Raw genomic sequence first — 23,714 nt, 5'->3', positions numbered from 1 at the left:
CAGGCTCCAATCTGAGCCTGGAAGTCTAACATAGCAATGTAGGCCTGGTGTGGGTTTTTCTTTGCTGTGTTGACATACCATGAGGGACATCCAGACCATCTTGATTAATAGTCATTTATGGACCTATCCTCCATTAACTTATCTAATTTTTTTTAACCCAGTTATACTTTTGGCCTTAACATCCCCTGGCAATGAGTTCCACAGGTTGACTGTGCTTTGTGTGAAGTACTTCCTTATGTTTATTTTAAACTTGCTGCCTATTAATTTCATTGGGTGATCCTTGGTTCTTGAGTTATGTGAAGGAGTAAATTACACTTCCCTATTCACTTTTTCCAAACTATTTGTGACGTTATAGACCTCTATCATATCCCCCCTTAGGCATCTGCTTTCCAAATTGAATGGTCCCAGTATTTTTAATCTATTATGACGTGGAAGTTGTTCCATTCCCCTAATCATTTATGTTGCCCTTTTTTGTACTTTTTCCAATTCCAATATATCTTTTTTGAGATGGAGCGACCAGAACTGCATGCAGTATCCAATGTGTGGGCGTACTGGGATTTATATAGTGGCATCGTATTTTCTGGCTTATCCATCCCTTTCCTAATGGCTCCTAACACCGTTAGCTTTTTAGACTGCTGCTGCACACTGAGCAGATGTTTTCAGAGAAATAGATACACTTCAATATATCTTAAAATAAGGGACAAGAGATCACCTTAAGGATAAAATCAGTGAAAAAAGGTTTGGTTACTTAAAACGAGGTATGGGGCACCCTAATGCGGTACAACGAGGTTTAGAAGATATAAGAGATGTGGCCCACTGCTTCCCCCATCCATGGTAGCTTGTGTCAGTCAATCTGCACTGGGTTCAGGCTCCCTGGGCGCCTGCTATTTCCCTAGCTTGTCCACAATCCCCCCCAGCTTTCCTACATTGAGGCCCACCCCCCACCACAGAACTTGAAATGCAGGGGACACAGAGGCCCTTCTGCATGAGCTTTTCCACTCATTTCCCACAGCTGCAGACAATATTTGGCATTTCTGCTGTTGGCAGGTAATTAAGGTTCAGGGTTGGGCAGCCCTAACCCTGGCCTCCCCTAGCTTGGGAGGGCTGGACCGTGCAACCCTGTTACTGCCCCTTCGTGCAGCGTGTGTGTGTGACCTCCCCCCCGCCCCGGAGCGCTCACACAAGCCCATGGCTTTTACACCCCTCTCTGGACTGCGTGCGGGGGGAGGACGGGGGCGGGGCCTGGGTCGAGACTGAACCCTTGGGCTTGGCTGACTCCCCCGCCTTTCCCCGTCCTCTGCTGCCCAACTCCCCCCACGCTGACGGTGACTCCAGGGGCCGGGAGGGAACTGTCCGACCCCAACATGGCCGCCAGCGCGCGCGGCCGCCTAACCGCTGCGTGCCGACGGCATCCGCGCCGGGACCCTCGGCTGCCTCCGCGCCCCGCCCATTGGGAAAGGTGGGACCTCTATGGTTCCGGGCGGAAAGTAGCGCGCCCTGATCTCGAGCGCGGTGCATGCCGGGATACCCTGCTATGCCCGCGAGTCCTCCGAGGCTGCGCCGCGCCGATATTCGTGTTTCTCCCAAGATGGTGGCGCTGGGTTCGGGGTGAGAGAGGCGCCAAGCGGGCCCTGCCCACCTTCCCGACCGACCGCCGCCCTCGCCTGCACCCGCCGCCCTCCGGACCCCGCCGAGGCCGCAGCCCAGTCCCCTCGCCGCAGACCGGCCCGGCACAGGCAGCGGCGCCGCCTCCCCCGCCCCGAGAGCAGCGCGGGCCCCGCATGAGCCCGGGCGGCGGCGGCAGCAGCAGCAGCAGCGAGAGCGTCAGGGCCGCGCCGGGGAGCAGGCCGCAGCGCGCAGGTCCGTACGCGGGGGTTAGGGGGCGGCTCAGCCCGGCCCGGAGACAGGCGCCGACGGGCCCAGGCGCGGCCCGCCCGCCCGCCGGCGTGTCCCGACTGGGACGGTTTCGGTTTCGCCGCTGAGGTTTGCGGGCGGGGGCCTCCGGTGCCGGGGCGGGGATGGAGAGCGCGGGGCGGCTGCCCAGGTGCCAGGAGGTGGGGGTCAGTGGTGATCTCCGAGGCAGCGGGCAGGTGCTGGTGGGGCCTCCGCTCTTTGCGGGGAGGTGCCCACGGGGCAAGGTACATGGTGTGAGCGACCTCCTGTCTCTGGTGCACGCGGTGTGGGAGGTCTCGTTAACATGGGGCTACGGCTTTGAGAGAAGGGGGTGGAGAGGAAGCCTGACCAGTGCTTTGGGCATTCGCTGGGGAGACGTCAAATCCCTGCTCTGTCACCAGCTTCCTGTGTGACCTTGGACACGTCACTTAGCCTCTCTAGGTAGGTCTACACGGCCTTTTAGAACCCACAGGAGCCAGCTTCCGAGTCCAGGGCAATGGGCTTGGGCTAGCAGGGCTCGCTCCGGTGCTTTAAAAATAGTTGTGTAGACAGGGCTTTGAAGTTGTGGTGTGGGCCGGAGCTGGGGTTTTGAAACCCTGGCCTCCACCCTGAGCCACAACTTCAAAGCACTGTCTACACAGTTACTTTCAGAGCACTAGCAGGAGCCGCGCTAACCTGAGTCTGTGAACCCGGGCCAAAAGGCTTGCTGCTGCGGGTTCCAAAAGACTTTATAGACTGTGCCTTAGTTCTTTAAAGTGCGGGTAATAGTACTTCCTTATCTCATACTGTGTTGAGAGTTACAAATATTAAAGATTAGGAGGTGTTCACATGCTACTGTGATGGGGGCCATATAAATGTGGTAGTCTATTCAAGGGGGCAAGCTGACTTGCTTGTGTAATATGTCATCCTGGTTGAAGAGTTGGACTTCCTGAGCTGTAAACAAGCTGCTCTTCAGTTCACTTTATTTAGTTAATGTTGATTGCAGGATTTTACTGCTTTTTGTGCCAGTATTTAGCATCAAAAAACAAATATATTGGCTGGAATGTGCTCCTTGGACTCTTTCTGATCATGTCTCAAGTTATAACATAAGTTTTTTGTTCTGAAGTTGTACCAGTGGCTGAGGGAAATGCTGGAGCTGTGGAAATGTTTTTATTAAATTGATTAGTTGTAAGCATATGGAAACTATAAACACTATCTTGTTAGGGTTGTTACTGTTAAGGAAAGCTTTCCTTCACTTTCTGTGTAATATCCACACTGCCGCTGGGTTCTAAGCATCTTTGGGCGGGAAATGTGTTCTAGGCACCATTCTTGTGATCTGAGACTTGCAAGAAGGCCCTGTGTGTATAGACTTCAGTGGGACTCTTTACAGATGCAAGGGCCTGCAAGGATCAGTTTTCCAGATTCGAAGTCTTATTTGATGCAGGACATCAAACCTACTGTATCTGTGGCAAAAAGTCAGTTTTAGGGCAGAGACCTTGCTTTTTATTTTATTTTAATGAAAAGTGGCTAGCACATTTTGTGTGCTACCAGAACAAATAATTTAATACATCATGTGCACTGAAAAAGCAAAAAAGCTGGGAAACAGGTTTAAAGATACAGATTCTATCACTTTATAATACTATGAAAGTTAGTGTTTGTGAACTGTAACCATATTCATCTTGTAAATTAAATCTCTAAAATGTGTATTAAAATTAATTTGAATAACTTTCTCACATAACATCCATCATATTGACTTATCTGTGTATTCAGATTTTGATTATTCCTAGTTTTGGTCACTTTTAGCTGCACATCTCAGTCAGAACAACTGTAATTTTGTGTCAACTGTTACAACATAAACCAGTCTTAGAACAAGTAGTTATCACAGTATTAGGTAATATATGGCACGATTTATCACACTGGAAGTTAAAAGAAGATCCTTGTTCTCTCTACTCTTGTGTTTTCCATCACTACAATATGAGTACCTCCCAAGAATTTCAAAATAAATAAGAATGGCTGTACTGGGTCACACCAATGGTCATCTAGCCCAGTAGCCTGTCTTCTGCCAGCATCCAATGCCAGGTGCTTCAGAGGGAGTCAACAGAATAGATAATCAAGTGGTCCATTCTGTGTTGCGTGTTCCCGGCTTCTGGCAAACAGAGGCTTGGGACACTTCAGAGCATGGTTTTGCATCCCTGCCCATTCTGGGCAATAGCCACTGATGGATCTACCCTCCGTGAACTTATCTAGTTCTTTCTTGAATCCTCTTTTAGTCTTAGGGCATGGCTACACTTGCAGATGTGGAGTGCTTTGAGTTAAACCAGCCTTCGCGGAGCGCAGTAGGGAAATTGCTGCAGTCCATCCACACTGACAACTTCAAGCGCGCTGGCGTGGCCACATTTGCGGCCCTTGCAGCGGCATTGGGAGCAGTGCATTATGGGCCGCTGTCCCAGCATGAAAGTGGCTGCAGTGTGCTTTTCAAATGGGGAGGGTGGGGTGGAGTGTTAGAGGGAGTGTGATATGTGTATGTTTGGGGGGAGAGTGGGTTTTTGGGAGGCTGAGAGCATGTCAGCATGCTGTCTTGTAAGTTCAGACAGCAGCAGAACCCCTTCCCCTCCCCCCCCCCAACAGCATTCCACACTAATGGCTTGCTTTGTCTCGGAGCAGATAAGCAGCCGGCTGTCAGAAACAGAGCTTTCAAAGGGCATTTCCGCATTCCTACAGCCGATTCCCAACAATGACAAGAGTGGCCACTTGACTTAAGGGGATGATGGGACGTTTCCAGAGGCTGATCAGAGCGCAGTAAAGCAACACCTCGTTCACACTGGCACCGCGGTGCTCCAGCGAGGGCGCAGCAAGCGTTATTCCACTCGCCGAGGTGGAGTACCAGCAGCGCTGTAGCCACAGAGTCAGAGCGCTCTATGTGCCTTGCCAGCGTGGACGGGTAGTGAGCTAGTACTCCCGGGGCTCCTTTTATTGCGCTGTAACTCACAAGTGTAGCCAAGCCCTTAGCCTTCACAACAACCTCTGGCAAAGAGTTCCACAGGTTGACCGTGCGTTATGTGAAGAAATACTTCCTTTTGTTTGTTTTAAACCTGTGCCTATTAATTTCATTTGGTGACCCCTAGTTCTTGTGTTATGAGAAGGAGTAAATAACACTTCCTTATTTACTTTTGCCGCACCGGTCGTGTTTTTATAGACCTCTGTCGTATCCCCCCCTTAGTCGTCTCTTTTCCAAGCTGAAAACTCCCAGTCTTATTTATCTCTCCTCATATGGAAGCTGTTCCATACCACTAATTATTTTGTTGCCCTTTTCTGTACGTTTTCCAATTCCAATATATCTTTTTTGAGATGGGGTGACCAGATCTGCCCGCAGTATTCAAGAATACCATGCATTTATATTGAGGCAATATGATATTTTCTGTCTTATCTATCTGTCCCTTTCCCAGTGATTCCCAACATTGTTTGCTTTTTTGACTTTTACCAATATTTAAGTAAAAATATGAATCTTCATTCCTAGGCTTTAAGAGAAATAATTTGATTCACTTAGAATTTATTTTTGGTTTTCATTTGAGTGTGAGTGGGTTTTGTGCTCCTCCATCTTTGAAAAAAGAAGTTATAGAGGGAAAGTTAGGTTGAAGAAATTTGTTTTGTATTTAGCTCTGAAAATGGTGAGGTTCATGGTCATTACCACCTTTTGTGGGAGTGAGTTCCATAGGATAAATCCAGCTCCTGTGAAAATTCCAGCTTCGTACCTCTCTTTCTTTTAAAAATTTACACAAGTTTATGTTTAAAACTCATTCTGCTTATTGCTGCTGTTGCTAAGAGGCAAATGTCAGTGATGTTCCTTGTGATTGGCAGTTTTTGTGGATTTTAGTTAACTAATGGAAGAAAAACATTGGTAGGTAGTATTAAATTGGCCTTTTAAAAATATTTAAGGTTTGTCAAATACAAATTGACACAAATTGTCACATGACCTAACTTGTCCTGTTATAATGACTATTTTCAGAAGGCTAAAGAGCTGTCTGTTTTATATTATGTTGGGCTGAAACTTATTACAGAACTTGTTAGCTAAGATAGATGTTTCTTAAGTTAATTAAAACTACATTTTTAGCATGCAAAGCTTTAAAAAAATAGTAGTAGCACTTTGGTTGATTTCAGAAGCTATTTAGTAGAACTCTGACTTTTAAAAAAAACAAAAACAAACAAAAAAAAACAATGCTCACTTTTTAAAAAGTTAGAAAGCATGATCATAATGCTATTGCAAGACCTTAATAGATTTATCAACACTGGGTTATCGTCTAAATTTTCCCACCATAACAACTCCCTGCTAGTGTTACTAGTGTAGACAAGCTGTTGGAGTTTCAACCACCATGTCAACTAAACCAATACAGTCCCATTGCATTTTCAGTTCATAGAACCCTGAAAAGTTGTGCATCTTGCATATGGCTCAATTTTTCCAGCTTCATTTTTTTGTTATAATAAAGGAGAGGTATTGATCACTTCTCTGCATCAGCAAAGTTTTCTTGCCTGTTATGTCCCACAGTGATACATTTCATGATGTATCACAACAGGCTTTGTGGGATGTGTAAAGAATTTAATAGGTTAATTTATACTTATTAATAACATGAATGCCCCATTTAACCAATATTCTGGATAGTTGAGATACTTGATATGCAGTTCTGTACAGTTTAAAGTCATTGCTTTTATTTTAACAATTTAAGTGTTGATGTACAGTGCATCATGACACTGTAGGTGGGATATTTTAGTGCTGTTTGCTTGTTTAGCATCTTCAATAATCCTTTGGACATGACACCTTCAATGCATTTTTATCAACCTCTGTTCTGTATTAAACTTCTACACTGCTGAAATGTAATGTTTTGAATGCATAAAAGTCAAGAAGTCTAGTTGATGAGGAACCACATCTCTTCTGCATTGCAAATATATTTTCTCATCTGTTTACTTATTTGTAAAATAGATGTAATATTTATCTAACTTATTAGGGTATTCTGAGATGTGATTAATTTATGTACATTATTTTGACATCCTGCTATTGAAGACAGTGTAAAATATATAAATGTAAACTGTTTATGTAAAAGCACACACAAACTATAGCTTCACTTTTCTTCTCTCCCTCCCATCTCTCAAAAACATTATCAATGAAAATTGAGGAAGCTGAGTACTAATGGGATTGGGTCTGTAATAAATAAATGAGGTTCATAATGAGTTAACGTAAATTCTCATGAAGGAATAAGTCTTTCCTATCATCACCAGCTGGTAAGAGTAGGTCCATTTGTAGTTCCCTCCTAGTAGATGATTCATGTAAGTAGACAGGCAACATATTTCTGCATAGGGCCCATGGAAAACACGTACTTGTGCTTCTTTGGTGTGTGGTAGTCCTTGGTCATGCTTTCTGCTTTTGGCCTACATGTAATGAAACTGACTGCCTATGCACTAAGGGCCTGATTTTCAGAGGTGCTGGGCACCTGCATTTCCCATTTATGTTAATTGGACTTGCTGATGCTCAACAATTCTGAAAATCTTATCTTGAGTCTCTTGATTTTCTTTCCACCACCTCTCTACAGGCCCTCTGGGTTCAAAGGTGAATGGAAAGGGGTTCCATTGATCCTCTTTTTCTCTCCCTGCCTTTCATGAAGCAGGGATTTGGGATCTTCCATACACATACTTGGAATAGGAGAGTGCAGGAGAAGGTATGATGATATTCAAACTGGTTACCTTCACATAAATGGATTCTTTATAACAAAGGAGGCAGTGAAACATTTTTGTAGGGGGCTGAGTGTGGGAAAGTTTAGGTGTTTGATTTTCCTCATAGCTATGAAACTGGTCCACGCTTTTCTCCAGGGATGCTTGTGCACGTAGTAGCTAGATCTCCTGAGGTGGATTTGGAGAGAACTGCCAATGCTTTACTGTATGTCTACACTGCAGTAAAACACCCATGCTGGCCTCTGTCAGCTGATCCGCACTCACAGGTCTCAGGTTGCAAGGCTGTAAAATTGCACTATAGCCATTCAAGATCGAGCTGGAAGCTGGGTTCTGAGATTCCAGCCCAGTCCCAAACATTTACACTGCAATTTAATAGCACCGCAGCCTGGGCAGCTGCTGGGGCTTGCAGGGCTATGGGCCAGCTGCGAGTGTTTCATTGTAGCATAGAAATACCCTTAATGTTTTATGTCTCTTCTTGTGCAACAAGGGTTACCTCCTTGTGCTGTCATGGATGAGATGTTTCCCAGATCCTACCTCCTGATTCTGCAACAAGAAAGGAGAGGGAAGCATTAAACAAGGGCCACTCACTCTAACCTTAACAGGAATTCTCTTAAAATAAAATAAATAAATAAATCAGTGAAATTCTGGAGAAACAGGAATCTTGCATTCACAAAAGCTTGAGCAGGGAGTCAAAGGTAGTAAACAGGTGTCTGGTGTTGTGTAGGTAAGGGACTAAATGAAATAGAAATAACTTTTTTGGAAGATGACAGTACTAGACATGGGAAGGATAGATTTGAAATAGAGGAAGCTTTCAGGTTCCTGAGACACTCAGTGGCATGGAAGCGGGATTGAAGGAAGCAAATGTGAGAAATTAAACCTGGTTGAGAATTAGTACATAAGAATTGCCATACTGGGTCAGACCAAAGGTCCATCTAGCCCAGTATCCTGTCTTTCAACAGTGATCAATGCTAGGTGCCCAAGAGGGAATGAACAGAACAGGTAATCATCAAGTGATCCATCCCCTGTTGCCTACTCCCAACTTCTGGCAAACAGGCTAGGGGTACCATTCATGCCCATCTTGGCTAATAGCCATTGATGAATCTGTCCTCCATGAATTTATCTAGTTATTTTTTTTTAATTATAGTCTTGGCCTTTACAACAGCCTCTGGCAAGGAGTTCCACAGGTTGACTGTGCGTTGTGTGAAAAAATACTTCCTTTTGTTTGTTTTAAACCTGCTGCCTATTAATTTCATTTGATGACCCCTAGTTCTTGTGTTATGAGGAGTGGAACACTTCCTTATTTTCTCCACACCAATCATAATTTTATTGACCTCTATCGTATCCCTCCTTTGTTGTCTCTCTTCCAAGCTGAAAAGTCCCAGTCTTATTAATCTCTCCTCATATGGCAGTTGTTCCATACCTCTAATCATTTTTGTTGCTCTTTTCTGTACCTTTTCCAATTCCAATATATCTTTCTTGAGATGGGGCAGCCACATTTGCAAGCAGTATTCAAAATGTGGGTGTACCATGGATTTATATAGAGGCAATATAATGTTTTCTGTCTTATTATCTATCCTTTTCTTAATGATTCCCAACATTCTGTTCACGTTTTTGACTGCCGCTGCACATTGAGTGGATGTTTTCAGAGAACTATCCACAATGTCTGCAAGATCTCTTTCTTGAGTGGTAACAGCTAAAATAGACTCCATTTTATATGTATAGTTGGGATTATGTTTTCCATATGCATTACTTTGTATTTATGAACATTGAATTTCATCTACCATTTGGTTGCCCAGTTGCCCGGTTTTGAGATCCTTTTGTAGCTCTTCGCAGTCTGCCTGGGACTTAACTATCTTGAGTAGTTTTGTATCATCTGCAAATTTTGCCACCTCACTGTTTACCCCTTCTTCCAGATCATTTATGAATTTGCTGAATAGGACTGGGCCCAGTACAGACCCCTGGGGGACACCACTGTTTACCTCTCTCCATTCTGAAAACTGACCATTGATTCCTACCCTTTGTTTCCTATCTTTAAGTAATGATCAAGACAGAAAGAACTTGGTCAGGGAGAGAGCAGTACTTAGATATGCTCATGTACCAAATTTACCGTCCTTTTTAGTCAATTTCACAGTCACAGGATTTAAAAAATCATAAATTTCATTATTTCAGCTATTTAAATCTGAACTTTCAAAGTGTTGTAATTGTAGAGTCCTGACCCAAGAAGGAGTTGTGTGTGCGGGGGTTGTGGTGGGTGGGGTTGTGGTGGGTGGGGTTGTGGTACTGCAACTCTTTCTTCTGTGGTGCTGCTGGTGATGGTGCTGCCTTCAGAGCAGGACAGCTGGAGAGTGGTGGCTGCTGGCAGGGAGCCCAGTTCTGAAGACAGCTGCAGCACAGAAGGGAGGATGGCAATATCATACCATGCCACCCTGACTTCTGCCCTGCTGCCTGCAGAGGTGGGCCATTGGCCAGCAGCCACCACTCTCCAGCCACCCAGCTCTGAATGCAGCAGCGCAAAAGTAAGGGTAGCATGGTATGATATTGCCACCCTTACTTCTGTGCTGCTGCTGTGGGGCACTGCCTTCCGAGCTGGGCATCCGGTCAGCAGCCGCCGCTCTCCGACTGCCCAGTTCTGAAGGCAGCACAGAAGTAAGGGTGGCAATATCATACCATGCCACCCTTGCAACAGGCTTTCGGGTCAGGTACCCAAGTTGAGAGGTGCTGGTCTGCCCTGTGAAATTGGTATAGTATAGAGTAAAAGCACACAAAAGACCAGATTTCATGGTCATGAATTTGGTAGGGCCCTACTCATGTGTGAATTAATAGATCTGTAGATGCGAGAGTGTTAACTCATATTGGCAGGTGGGGAGAGGGTGACTTTCATGTGAAGAGGAGGAAGAACTATGTGGGGGATGGATTGTGGAGCAGGGAATAAAGGATAAAATGGCTTATTGATTAAACAATATAAATGAAATAGCGTAAGACAATAGATTCATTAGAATGAAGAACATTTTTTCCCGGGGTAGACTTAAAGGAAGTAGTGATCTGCTTCTCTTTGAGGCTCCCCTAAGACTTTCTCCCAAACTATCTGTAAAAAGCATTTCATATCAACTGGAGGAAAAGGCCAGTTGATTCAATATAAATATCTTCTTTTTAACCATCAACCTTTTTTTTTTTTAATAAGTTGAGCCTGCTTCCCCTTATCAGTTTTACAAACCTCATGGTTTGAGGGAAGTAGGGATGGTGTCACCTGCTTCAGTTTTTTCTACTACCTCCTTCCACCTTTCCCACCCTCTTTGCAGAATAGTGGAGAATTTCAGAGGAAGAACTGCAAATGCTCAGCGGTGGAGCTATATTGGTGATGTCTTTAAATCCTCACTTCAGTGGCAGAGGCAAGAGGGGTGAGCCAACCACTTCTTTGAAGCATCCTGCTCTTTTTTTACTTGGGCACGGGGTGGAGTCAGAGGGGGGCAGAAAATGTGTTTTAAGAGAAACTTCTGATACTCATCTGAACAGATAACTTGGATTTTCCTTGGTGGGTGAAAGAGGCTTTATAGTCTTGATACGTGCATTCGCTGTCGTTATAACTACATGGATTGTAAGGCCTGGTCTGCAGTTAAAATTTAGGTTGGTATAGCCACAGTGCTCAGGGATGTAAAAAATCCACATTCCAAGTGCCATAGCTGTGCCAACCTAACCCCCAATGTAGATGCAGCTAGGTTGATAGGTTCTGTCAACTTAGCTACTGTCACTCAGGGAGATGGCGTTCCTATCATAATGGAAGAAACCCTTCCATTGTGATAGGCTGCATCTACACTACAAGGTTATGCCAGCATAGCTACAGCGCTGCAGCTATGTCCCAACAGACACTGTAGCGTAGACGTGGCTTTAGACTTTTCAGCCAAACATATTGCAGCTTTCATCCAAGTCATTTTAAAAGTATTGCTACACGTTTACATACATTGTTAGCCCACTATTCTTACACTTTTTTTTCAAAATCCCACAAACCGACGCAGTCCTTCTTGCTGTCCACCATCTCTGAGAGAAGCATGGAGCCTGCACAGCTCTGCACTATTGTCATGAGTGTTACAAGCACAGGGCGCACAATCCTGGAGCATTTGCAGAGCCACAAGAAGAACCAAATTAATGGGGAACGGCCTTCCTTGGAGGATGGATGGCTATGGGGCATAACAAGAACCAATTCTGGGTTGTTGGTGGCGTTCACAGAGCAGCTCTAGACAGTGGCGCACTGCTTCCGGGCCTGAGAAACAAACTCTGGTGGGATGGCATCAAATACAAGTTTGGGATGATGAGCAGTGGCTGCAGAACTTTTGGACACACAAGGCCACATTTCTTGATCTGTGCTGAGCTCATCCCAACCCACTAGCACAGAGACACCAAAATGAGAGCTACACAAACAGTGGAGAAGTGAGTGGTGATGGCACTGTGGAAACTTGCAACACCAGTTTGCTACTGGTCAGTCGGGAATCAGTTTGGAGTCGGGAAATGGACCGCAGGGGCAGTTTTGATGCAAGTTTTTCAGGGCCATTAATCGCCTCCAGCTATGCAAGACTGTGACTCTGGGTAATGCACAGACCTAGTCGATGGATTTGCAGCAGTAGTGTTCCTGAACTGCAGTGGAGCGATAGACTGCGCACACATCCCTATTTTGCCACCAGGCCACCTCTCCACTGAGTACATCAACAAAAAGGGCTATTTTTCTGTGGTTATGCAATCATTCATGGATCACTGGGGATTCCTCACCAACATCAATGTGGGCTTGTTAGAGAAGAAACATGACCCATACATCTTTAAGAATATAGGACTGTTCAGAAACTACAAGCAGGGACTTTCTTTCCTGACCAGCAGATTACTGGCATTTCAACATTCCCACCCAGTGGTAGAGATCCTGGGGGGCCCAGCCTTCCCCTAGGTCACAAAGTCCAACTCCAGCCACCTTGACAGCACCAGGGAACCATTCAGCTACCAGCTCAGCAGATGCAGAATGACAGTTGAATGTGCTTTTGGTCGTCTGAAGGGTCATTGACGTTGTTTACTCACAAGATTGGACCTCCAGTGAGAAAAATATCCCAACGATTAGAGCTGCCTTCTGTGTCCTGCATAATATATGTGAAACAAAGGGGGAAAGATTTTTCCACCGAGGTGGAGGTGGAGTGGCTGTCTGCTGAATTTTAACATCCAGGTACAAGGGCTCCTAGAAGAGCTCAACATGGACCTATACAGCTCAGGGAGGCTTTGAAAGATAGTGAGCCAGAGTAGTGTGTCGTGTTGTGGTATGCTCCACCTGGCCCTGCTCTTTTTGTAGCCTGGTAAGGATCGTGCGGTGACTGCTGTACATGTAGGAATATAAAGTTCCGTGCAACTATTTTGCTTTGCATGATCCTGCAAGTTGTGTGTCACTGTTGTTATGAACTGCCTTTCTGCCAGAGCAATTCAGTCGATTCAAGAGAAACTGGGTGGATTTTAACCATTTATTGAAAACTACAATAGAAGTAGGTAGACAGTCTCACTTCCTGCTGGGTGCTCCAGCGAGGCATACCGGCTGCAGGCGAATGCATCTTTTTTTTTTTCCTGTTTAGAGTCTCATCGCTACTCCACCACACAGAGAAGCTCTTAACACCCTCCTATATATCCTGAGTTACGCATGTGCCTTGTAATGGTTACGTGCAGGGTGGATTTGATTTAAATCATGATTTAAATCACTAGTCAGGAAGACTCTATTTAATCATGGATTTCTACATAAAAGTGCATTCTTGTTGGTTGGTATAACCTTCATACATATTCTTCACAACTCGGAGTTAGATGTAAATTTCATTTTTAGAAGGTACACAGTATACATTTTTAAAGTGATTTATTTTGAAAACTTTTCAGATTAGCTTTACAGCTATATTAGCAAATGAATGATTGATTGATTATTTCATTTACCAAAGGTAATGGAAGCAGATATTTATGAAGTCATTGGGAGGTGAACTATCTCCAGTTCAACAGGTTAATCATTAATATTTGGAGGATTTTCTTTCCATGCTGTATTAGGAGGAGAATATCACCAGTCAGACATTTAAATTGTTTTGTTTAACTAAAACAATAACATTATGTATTCTGGATTTTTTTTCTTCAACAGCAAACATATAATATTTTAACAAAATAAGCATATGAATTTTTGAATTTAGTTAAACATTCAAGTTTTTTAAAATCAGGTTTGTTTTTGTTGGTTTTTTTTAACTAAAATAGTTCTGCAGCTAACTCAGTCATCTTCACTTTCATTTTCCTGTTCGTTCATAATCTGGAAAAGAAAAACAAGCTTTCCTGCTTTTTCAGGTCCCAAACGATTTCTCAATTTGGAATGAATTAGTCCAAAGGGAGAAGATATTCTTTCTAGACCAGCAGAAGAAGATACTGCTGTTAAAAGTGAGATTAGCACTTCAACAGTCTCTGAATCCAAGTGCTTAAGTGACTTCCACCAGTTCACTGGTGTGACTTTCTTTAAAACACCATCAGCAAACATATATTTCTTGAATGGTTTACCCTTAGTTCAGCATGTGTTCAACATTTCTCTTAAGCCTAATGTTGAGAACTTTGGCAGTGACAGTGCCATCTCTTTTTTTCACGATTTTGTTCACAAACTGTCATCAGATTAGGCCAGTTCTTGATACAGTGCTCAAAACAGTCCACTGCTGAGTTCCATTGCATGTCTTGTGGGAGAGTTAGTTTGGTTCCTCCCACTTTTTTCAGATCAGTTGCTGCAAAGTGGTTGTTACGGAAGTATTTTGCCATTTCAACAACATTAGCGTTTATTTCTGGAACACTGAACTCTTTGGCTAGGAGGTGCATCAAATGAGCACTGCAACCGTATGTTATTAGGTTGGGACTCTCTTCTAAATAATTTCTTCTCATCTTGGATACGTTTGCAGCATTGTTTGTGACCAAGCTGCGTACTAAACATTTGAATTTTTTTTAAAAGTTTGTTATAGCTTTTACTGCTACTACTTGTAAGTATTCTGCTGTGTGCGCGTTTCCTGATGTATCAGTTGTTTCTGTAAGGAAGACATTCCCTTCTTCTGTTGTCACACAAGCACATACAACGGGATCGTTGTGAACATTGCTCTGCCCATCAGGACTCAGGTTAATAATTTTACCCTCTAGACCTTTTGCACACTGCTCAAATTCTCTTTCATACACTTTATCCTGCAATTTGCCTGTGACATCTGCTCTTTTGGGTGGATTCTATCCTGGTCTTAATGACTGAACCATGTTAATGAAGTGTGGGTTCTCAATCATACCGAAAGGGGAGTTTGTTGCATAAACAAACAGGGAAATTTTTTCATCAATTACCTTTTTGTAATCTGCTGGTTCTTATCACAAACTTATCTATTGTGCTTTCTGAATGATGGAGGGTTTTTTTTTTCTTTTTGTGACAGGTGGTATACTGTGGCTATGTGACATACATGTTGTGACTGAAACACTATAATTGGCAGATAACTATGAAACTTCAATCCATTTTGTGAAAGTATCCACTTACCAAGAGGTATTTATTTCCTCTAGGTGTGGTAGGTAAGGGCCCAGTATAATCGACTTGCACCTTAATGTATGGACCATATAGCCTCTGGGTTTGTTAAGGGAATCTTGCTTCTTCCCTGAGCTGCGTTGACAGAATCACACTGCAAGCAGTTTCTGACATATTGGTCAATATCAAAACCACCAAGCTGTTTGCAATAGACATTCAGTTGAATGAGCAATGCTCTGGTGCCCCTCTTGATCACATGCAAGATACATGATGTCATTTTGTAAGTGTTTAGGCATTACTCACATCCGCTGGCTTTGTGGCTTTGCTATGAGTAGACCACCACCTTCAGGTAGTATTCGAAGAGGAATTCCTCCCTCATCTTTTTTTAAAGAGAGATTTCATAGAGAGATTTTGTTCTGCATTTCAGCAAGACTGTATTTTCTGACTCTGGTTTTTGAGTTCTTGCTACAATACTTTGTTGTGGAGATTGCCAGCAGGGTACATTTAATGCTCCCTGTTTAGCTTCAAAATCAGCCTGATAGGACCCCCAACAGAATGGAACATGCTTTTGATGAGCTTTTACTTTGCCAATTAAAGTTTCATCTCTTCTGCTTTTTAAAAGGGTAACTATACAGATATAAATCAGTGAGTGGTACAGGTTTACCATCTGAACTACACATAGCATTTTCCTCCCATTCTGAAAGCCAGTCAACTAGAGCCATGCACACCCATTGAGAATCAGAACACAAGTACAGATCTTCTTCTAAGGAAACATTTTCCAAAACTCACTTCACCCAATTCAGCTTACTGAGCCAAATGTATATTACATTTGCTTGCAATCAGTGTCTAATTGACAGGATCTATAAGTGCAAAAACCAGTGTAGGCTCTTCCATCAATGTGGTATGATCAACCATCTGTAAACCACACCTGAATACATTTTAGTTCAAAAAGCTTTCTCATCCCATTTGGAGCCTCAGAAAGATATTTCTTTCGAGTGCTCAGTTGAAGAAGTGGGCACTCATGGGGGTTCCCACCTACCAATAAACCTAAAGCAGTTTTAGATGGTCCAGGCAGGGTCTTTACCTGCAAATCTGAATCCATTAAAGCTAAAGTCCAGTGCGCCAGCCAAGAATTTGATACCTGTCCATCTTTAATTTGCCCAGAGAAAAGATATTTTAGAAGGGTGTGAAGAGTCCTAAGGACTGTGTGTTTAACTCTGTAAGAGATTCAGAATATTGAATGGCCCAATACACTGCTCAACTTGTTTTTTGCTTGCAGAAAATTTTTCTTCCACTCAGCTAGGAAGCAGGGAAGCATAGGTGATAGGTTTATCCTTGCCTAACTGAAGCTGCATTAACACAGCAGAAAGAGCTGTAGTTGAAGCTCCTACTTCAAAATAAAAGGTTTTTGTAGGTTAGGATGTGCTGGTGCAGCTATCTGGGCACTTTTTGATGTTAAGCCATGGACTGCTTGATGGTGTTTTAGACTTCCATTCCCAAATTTCTCCCTTCTTGAGAAGTCTATACAGCAGTTTAGCAATTTCAGCAAATGCTGGAATAAATTCCCTATTGAATTTTGCAAATCTCAGAAAGGATCTCAACTCATGTTCAGAGTACTGGGAGGTCTAAGATACCTTGGACTTGTTCCTGAAGGGGCTGTCTGCTATCAGGGCCAATTTCAGTTCCCAGGAAGGATACTTTATTCCTGCCTATCTGAACCTTAATTTTAACCCTGTCTCAGTCAGCAGTTTAAACAACCAAGTTAGGCCTTCTCTGTTTGCTTCCTCAGTTTCTGAGGCAACTAATATATTATCATCATGTACCAATACCTGATCAGTTTCTAAAAGAGGAGCCAGAAACTTGGTTATGGCTGCATGAAATAATGTGAGCGTTATTAAATCCATGAAGAAGTAGGGTTTGTGTAAACTGTTGACCTTTGTGCATGAAAGCAAACTTATATTGGCTTTCTGGGGCCACAAGGACAGACCAGAAGCCATTAGTTAAATCAAAAACAGAAAACTACTTCTTTCTGTCAGTTACTCGTTCTAATAGGTCTTGATAGGATGCTACCTGATAGGGCAACTTCAGGAATCCGTTGATTCAGTGCTTGATAAGCAATGGTTAACCTCTAGGAACCATCCAGTTTATGGACTAGCCAAAGAGGAGAATTATTTTTGTTAGTTGTGTGAACTAGTATCCTTTGGTCCACTAAGGACTTAATAATTTGAGTAACTGCCTTGTCTGCCTCCTTAGGGTATTTATGCTATTTTTCGGTGGAGGATCACTTGCCACAATTTGCACTTCTCCACTGAGCTTTCCACAGTCTTGTTTATGCGTAGCCCACAATTTATGGAATTGTCTTATTAATTGGTCCCATGGGAGGGTTCTACTTGAGGCACTGGGATGGATTCATTGATGGTTCTCATGTAGTAAGTGCCTTCCTTTCCTTCCCTTGAATCAGGATTAGTTTCTATTCCTTTTCTAATCCACGAAATGTGTGTCTTATAATCATGGGTGTCACTCCCAAGAATCCCAATATCATCTTCCAAATTTTGTTTGCCAAATTTTGTGTCGGTTTGCGCCCCAGATATTATTATTGGAATTTTACCTTTAAAAGGTATAAAGAAGGTTGACCAGTGTAGCTATCCAATTCATATCTCCTTGATTTTAAGGACCCAATGTGCACTTGGTTCTACAGGTAAGATACTGTTTGACACCCTGGTATCCACTAACATTTTGTATTGCCTATCATGATTTTAACATTGGGGCACCCACAGGAATCCCAGGGTAAGGGAACCCCCATGAGTTGGTGGAGCATGTTGTCCTGTTGTGGACAGGGAGCACTAGGCTTCAGTCCTGGGACACCACCCAAGGTTCTATCTAAACAGGTACGGATTTAGAAAAAGTCTTTCCAGGTGCTATGTACTCATTTTTACAAAGTGTCATCATTAACTTCCAATATGGAATTCTTTCCTTGACATCTTCATACATACATACATATATACATATACATATATACATATACATATATACATATACATATATACATATACATATATACATATACATATATACATATATATATAAAAATTTATTTATTTTTAACGGTCCCTTAACTTGAAATAAGAAGGCCTCTTTTGATCTTTTCCTTTATCCCTGTTTATCTCTGAGGCCCTTTTCCTCTCCTTCCTTTCTCCCTTGAATGGTCACAACAGATCTTGTTTTTCCTTTTGTCTTTAAATCCTGCCTAGCCAAGCTATCCTACCATGCTCCATATGCATGCTTGGCAGCATTGAGGATTTTGCCCTAGGTATTGTTTGCATTGACCACCAAGGCAATCCTATTCCTAAAATCAGGATGGAATCCTACTATTAACATTTGTAGACCAGATTATCACAGTTGGCATCTGGGAAGATTAAATCATAACCTCCCCAAAATCCTGAGCTTCAAAATCCTGAGGGCTCTTATTCTCCCTTTGTTTTGTATTCTACAAATTAGTTCCCCATAAGAGTGTGGCACTAGATTATTTTTAGCTTCTCTTAATTGTGGTTTCTCATCTAGATGTTTACCTATAATCTCAGTGGGAATATCTGATTTGAGATTGGGTGTCAGTGAAACCGCAACCACTAAACAAAAATCTTGATTTGTCCATTCATTTATTTTAGCTTCTCTTTCCCAGTTTGGAAGCCAGCTCTTGTTACAGGTCCCATGGATGGAACAATGGCTCAAATTTGTTCAGGAAAAAGTGAAGTAGTCTCATTTACCACTTCTTCGCTGTCACCATTTTGATCGCCCCCCTCAGTGGGTCTCCACCTGACATGATGGCTTCTAGTGACAGGGACCATTGGATTAGGGAAATGGTTCTCAACCTATTTACCATTGTGGGCCGCATCCAGTACTACCTGTATGGCCCCAAGGATGTCACATGGGCCACAGCTGTGTGCTGATTGGCTAGGCTGAGAACCACTGAATTAGGCAAAGAGTCTTGTGGCATCTTTTAGACTAAAAGACGTATTGGAGCATGAGCTTTCCGACAAAGTGGGTATTCACCCATGAAAGCTCGTGCTCCAATACGTCTGTTAGTCTATAAGGTGCCACAAGACTCTTAGTCTGGATCTGTAAAAGTGGCAAACACGGCTACCCCTCTGAAGCTTGACTGAATTAGGGTGACAATCTCTCTGATCTGGAACATCATGACATAAATCACATTCATAATCATAATATGAGGGATATAAATCTCCCTCATTGTCATTCCTCTGAGGAGAAGGAGGATGAGGACTCTGTTGCATGGGAACCTATAATGGAAGCCATCTTACCCCTACTTGCAACTGCATTTGTAATTTAGCAAAGGTTTGATTGCAGTGACCGTGGGAGGCTGCCTGTTTCCATCCCTGGTTCTCCTGCAGTAAAACTCAAAGGACAGATGAAATGTTTTTAATTCTTTCTCTAATTCCCCTACTTTTTGCCCAAGTTGTTGGCATTTCTTGGACAGTGTCACATTTTCATTAATGATTGTTCCCATTGTCACTGAGGAGCTCAAAATGGAGGCTTGAGCAGCCTGCAGATTGCCCTAATGCTGAAGAGCATGCTGATGTCCCACCCATTGGACTTGTAAATCCTTCAAGGCTTTCTGGACCTGACTCAGCCTTTCATGGAATTCGGTGCTCACCTTCCAGCATCTTTGAATGAGAGTGTTTTTCCTAATGACACTTTTAGGCTTAGTTGCCTAAAATAAATTTGTTAGTCTCTAAGGTGCCACAAGTACTCCTTTTCTTTTTGCGGATACAGACTAACATGGCTGCTACTCTGAAAAATATCTCTTGTATATTCCAGGCAGGAGTGCGTTTGTAGCATGTAGCCAGCATGATCAACAGGCCAATTGCACTCAGCTATGGACAGCTACTAGATATGCTCGCCAAGCCAGGCAGTCAGTGTAGACGTACACAACTCGGTCAGTGTGAGCTGCCTTGCATCGACCTAACTTTGTAGAGTAGACCAGGACTGAGTACACTTCACAGACCTGAAGAAGAGCTCCGTGTAAGCTCAAAGGCTTGTCTTTCTCTCCAACAGAAGTTGCTCCAATAAAAGATATTACTTCACACACCTAGTCTCTCTGTTTTCTTCTCAGTTATTTGGACCAGTTCCAAACAGCAGTTTTTTTGGCAATGTCCACTATGATAGCCTGTACGACATCATTTTGTTTCTTATTATAGTAAAGATGTGTGTCATAGGAGTGCTGGTAAAAAACTAATCTTTGGGTTTTTGTTCCAGTCACATGACATGGGTCAGGGTTACGTAAGTCTAGACCCCTGTCACTTGCCAGGGGTTTGTGTCCGCTGAATTCAGGGCTTAGCTTACCTCACCACCACCCCTTCCCGTCTCCCCCCTTACTTGGACATTTTTAAAATAGAATGGAACAGGTAACCAAACCTAAAAGTGCCAGTTAGTAAAACACAGATAGAGTGTCTTAAGCTGGCGGTCATGTGGATGTCATGAACCACTTTGACAGGATTATTCTGCTTCTTATTGGACAATAACTATGAACTCTGAAGCTCAGATGTTTCCTGATCATGTAGCTACATCTCTACTGCAATATAACGTGACCCGATACAGCACGGGTTCACATACTACATGGTAAAGTAGGCCTCTTCTCCCCCCTCCCCCACCCCAGGTCTGGGAGGCAGGAGCTATGGGGGGGCACTTTTGGGGGCCCTGCAGGCCCAGAGTGGCCTGGGTGATTAGTGCGGGGCCGGGAGCAGCCCGCTCTGCTTCCCTCACCCTGGCTCCAGCTGTGTCGCTCGGGGGAGGGGCCTTGGGGGAAGGGATCCCCCCCCTGTCCCCCACCGGCAGTGGCAGGAAGAAGAGCAGCCTGGCCCCAGCCTGCTCCACTCTGCCAACTCCCAGCCACGGCACTCCGCTTCCCGCCCCCGGTGAGTGTGGGGGGCGTCCTTTCCCCAACCTCCCCCAACTCACCGGTGGTGGGAAGCGAAGCGCCGGGACTGGGAGCTGGTGGAGTGGAGCGGGCTGCGGCCACGTTGCTCCGCCTCCCGCCACTGCCGGTGAGTGCTTGTCAGGGCAGGGCATTGAGGGGACAGGGAGCAGGGGGGTTGGGTAGGGGGTGGGGTCCTGGCGGTGATTAGGGATGGGGGGTCTCTGAAGGGGGCGGTCAGGGGACAAGGAGCAGGGGGGGCCAAAGCAAGTTCGATATAACACAGTTTCACATATAATGCTGTAAGATTTTTTGGCTCCCGCGGACCGCATTATATCGGGGGTAGAGGTGTACTTCTCAAAGATCTTCTACAGTGGCCTGTTCAGCTGCTGAGACAGATTCCATCTGCTGTTGGTGGTGGTGAATGTTGGAAGACAATGAGTCAGGGACAGCGAGTCAGGACACCTGGGTTCTGTTCCAGGCTCTGCCACAGTCTGTGTGACCTTAGGCAAATTGTCTTTGTCCCTACTTCTCCTGCTTTGTCTTTTCTTTTTAGATTGTAAATTCCGAGGGGCAGGAACTTTCTGTTTTGTACAATGCCTAACATGGTAGGGTCTCAGTCATAGCTGGGCTATCTAGGAGTTACCCTCTTGTTACCCTCTTACTTTTAATTATGATCATAAATGTTCAGTGACTGGTTGAATTTACGGTACTTCTCTTAGTACATTGTTAGAATTCTGGATGTTCTCAGACAGAGAGGTATTCTCTTCCTTCGTTTCATCATGTGTGTTAACTTGATATGCATGGTATGGCTTTGCAGATTGCTGTTTATCTTTTCAGGTTGCCAGCCACTTCGTTAGATACCTGATATTCCTGTGTTGGTCACAGTATTGTTTAAATTCTTTAATGACTGATTTAGTAGCTTGTAATCCTCTTCGTGCTACTGCTGAAATGTCTCTGGACCTGCCACTTTTAGTGTGTGGAGAACTTTGCTTGTTTCGGATTCTCTGCAGTATCCCCTGCTTCCAGGAAAATTGTAAACATAGCAATCACCTCCATTTATTCCTTTCCAGATTGAGCAATTCATGTGTTTTCATATGATGCATTTTTTTAAATTCATATTCTAACATAAAATAATAATGTGGCACACTGTTGCTCGTAATTTTAATTTCCTAGTCCCAGTCGCATGCCATGGGTGTCAGAGTAGTTGTCGGAAGTGTTCAGTAAAGTAGTAGCTTTGTTTCATGTGCCACACAAGCTACATTGTTGAATAAAGTTTTAAGACAAATTTTCATGTGGTTTGCATAGCTTAGAGGTCACAGTTCCACTTGTGAGTAACTAATCTTTTACTGGAATAGATGTGATGGCACCAAAGAATACAGAGTATGTGTATTACCAGAGAGAAATCATCTTTATTAAGTGAATCTGTGTGCTAAAAATATTAAAGATTATGAAATAATTGCGGGTACTTATTGTTGCTTTTGCCGGGAACAGATCAGGAATGCTCTTCATAACTCCTCAGAACTTCTGTTAAGTTAGTAAGTAATCTAGCTAGAAATGCGTTAAGATTTCCTTTTGTTAAATGGCTGGTAAAATAGGTTGTGCTGAATGCAATGTATATTCCTGTTTTTGTGTCTTTTTGTAATTTAAGGTTTTGCCTAGAGGGATTCTCTATGTTTTGAATCTGATTACCCTGTAAGGTATTTACCATCCTGATTTTACAGAGCTGATTCTTTAATTAAAATTCTTCTTTGAAGATCCTGATTGCTTTTTCATTGTTCTTAAGATCCAAGGTTTGGGTCTGTGTTCACCTATGCAAATTGGTGAGGATTTTTGTCAAGCCTTCCCCAGGAAAGGGGGTGTAAGGCTTGAGGGGATATTTTGTGGGGAAGACATCTCCAAGTGGGCTCTTTCCCTGGTCTTTGTTTAACACGCTTGGTGGTGGCAGCATAGGGTTCAAGGACAAGGCAAATTTTGTACCTTGAAGTTTTAACCTAAGCTGGTAAGAATAAGCTTTAGGGGGTCTTTCATGCAGGTCCCCACATCTGTACCCTAGAGTTCAGAATGGGGAAGGGAAAAAATGGAAAAAAATCTGGTCTTGAAAAATTTGGCATGCAGTGTGAGACTAAGGATATGTCTACACTAGTACTTTTGGCAATATAATCTATGTTGCTCAGGGGTGTGGGGGGGAAAAACCCTCTGACAGAAGCGCTGATGTGGACAACGCTATGTTAACAGGAGACTCTCTCCTGCCAACGTAGCTACCACCACTTCTTGAGGGTGGTTTAATTATGTTGATGGGAGAGGTCTCCCGTCTGTATAGAGTGGTTTACACAAGCGATCTTACAACTGCATCGTGCAGCTGTGCCACTGTAAGTTCGTTAGTGTAAACATAGCCTAAATAAACGCGGTCTACTTAGTGACAATTTACCAAGGAATGTGATGGATTTTCCATCCCTTGGCATCTTTAAATCAAGATTGGATGTTTTTCTGAATGATTTGCTCTAGCTGCATCAGAAGTTGTGGACTTGAGGCAGGAATTGCATGATGACATTCTATGCCCTGTGTTGAAGGTTGGACTAGATGATCCTAATGGTTCCTTTTATTATTTCATTTCAAAGTACCCAAAGATGGTATTCTGTACTAAATTAATGATCTGACCATTTTTAT

At 43.5% G+C, this 23,714-nt stretch overlaps 1 protein-coding gene across 5 annotated transcripts in view; it reads left to right on the top strand.

Moving 5' to 3' along the window:
- The first annotated feature begins 1,534 nt into the window (after positions 1-1,534).
- Positions 1,535-23,714, top strand: part of UBE3A (ubiquitin protein ligase E3A) — a 94,211-nt gene continuing 72,031 nt past the window's right edge. For all 5 annotated transcript variants that reach the window (XM_077814820.1, XM_077814802.1, XM_077814829.1 and 2 more), the window contains exon 1: positions 1,535-1,860. The gene's annotated coding sequence lies outside the window, so the exon portion shown is untranslated. The remainder of the gene's footprint in view (positions 1,861-23,714) is intronic.

Source organism: Eretmochelys imbricata, chromosome 1 (genome assembly GCF_965152235.1).
Source record: "Eretmochelys imbricata isolate rEreImb1 chromosome 1, rEreImb1.hap1, whole genome shotgun sequence".
Taxonomy (NCBI): Eukaryota; Metazoa; Chordata; order Testudines; family Cheloniidae; genus Eretmochelys; species Eretmochelys imbricata.
Note: the sequence above shows the minus strand (reverse complement) of the source record. Positions and strands in the feature narration are given on the sequence as shown.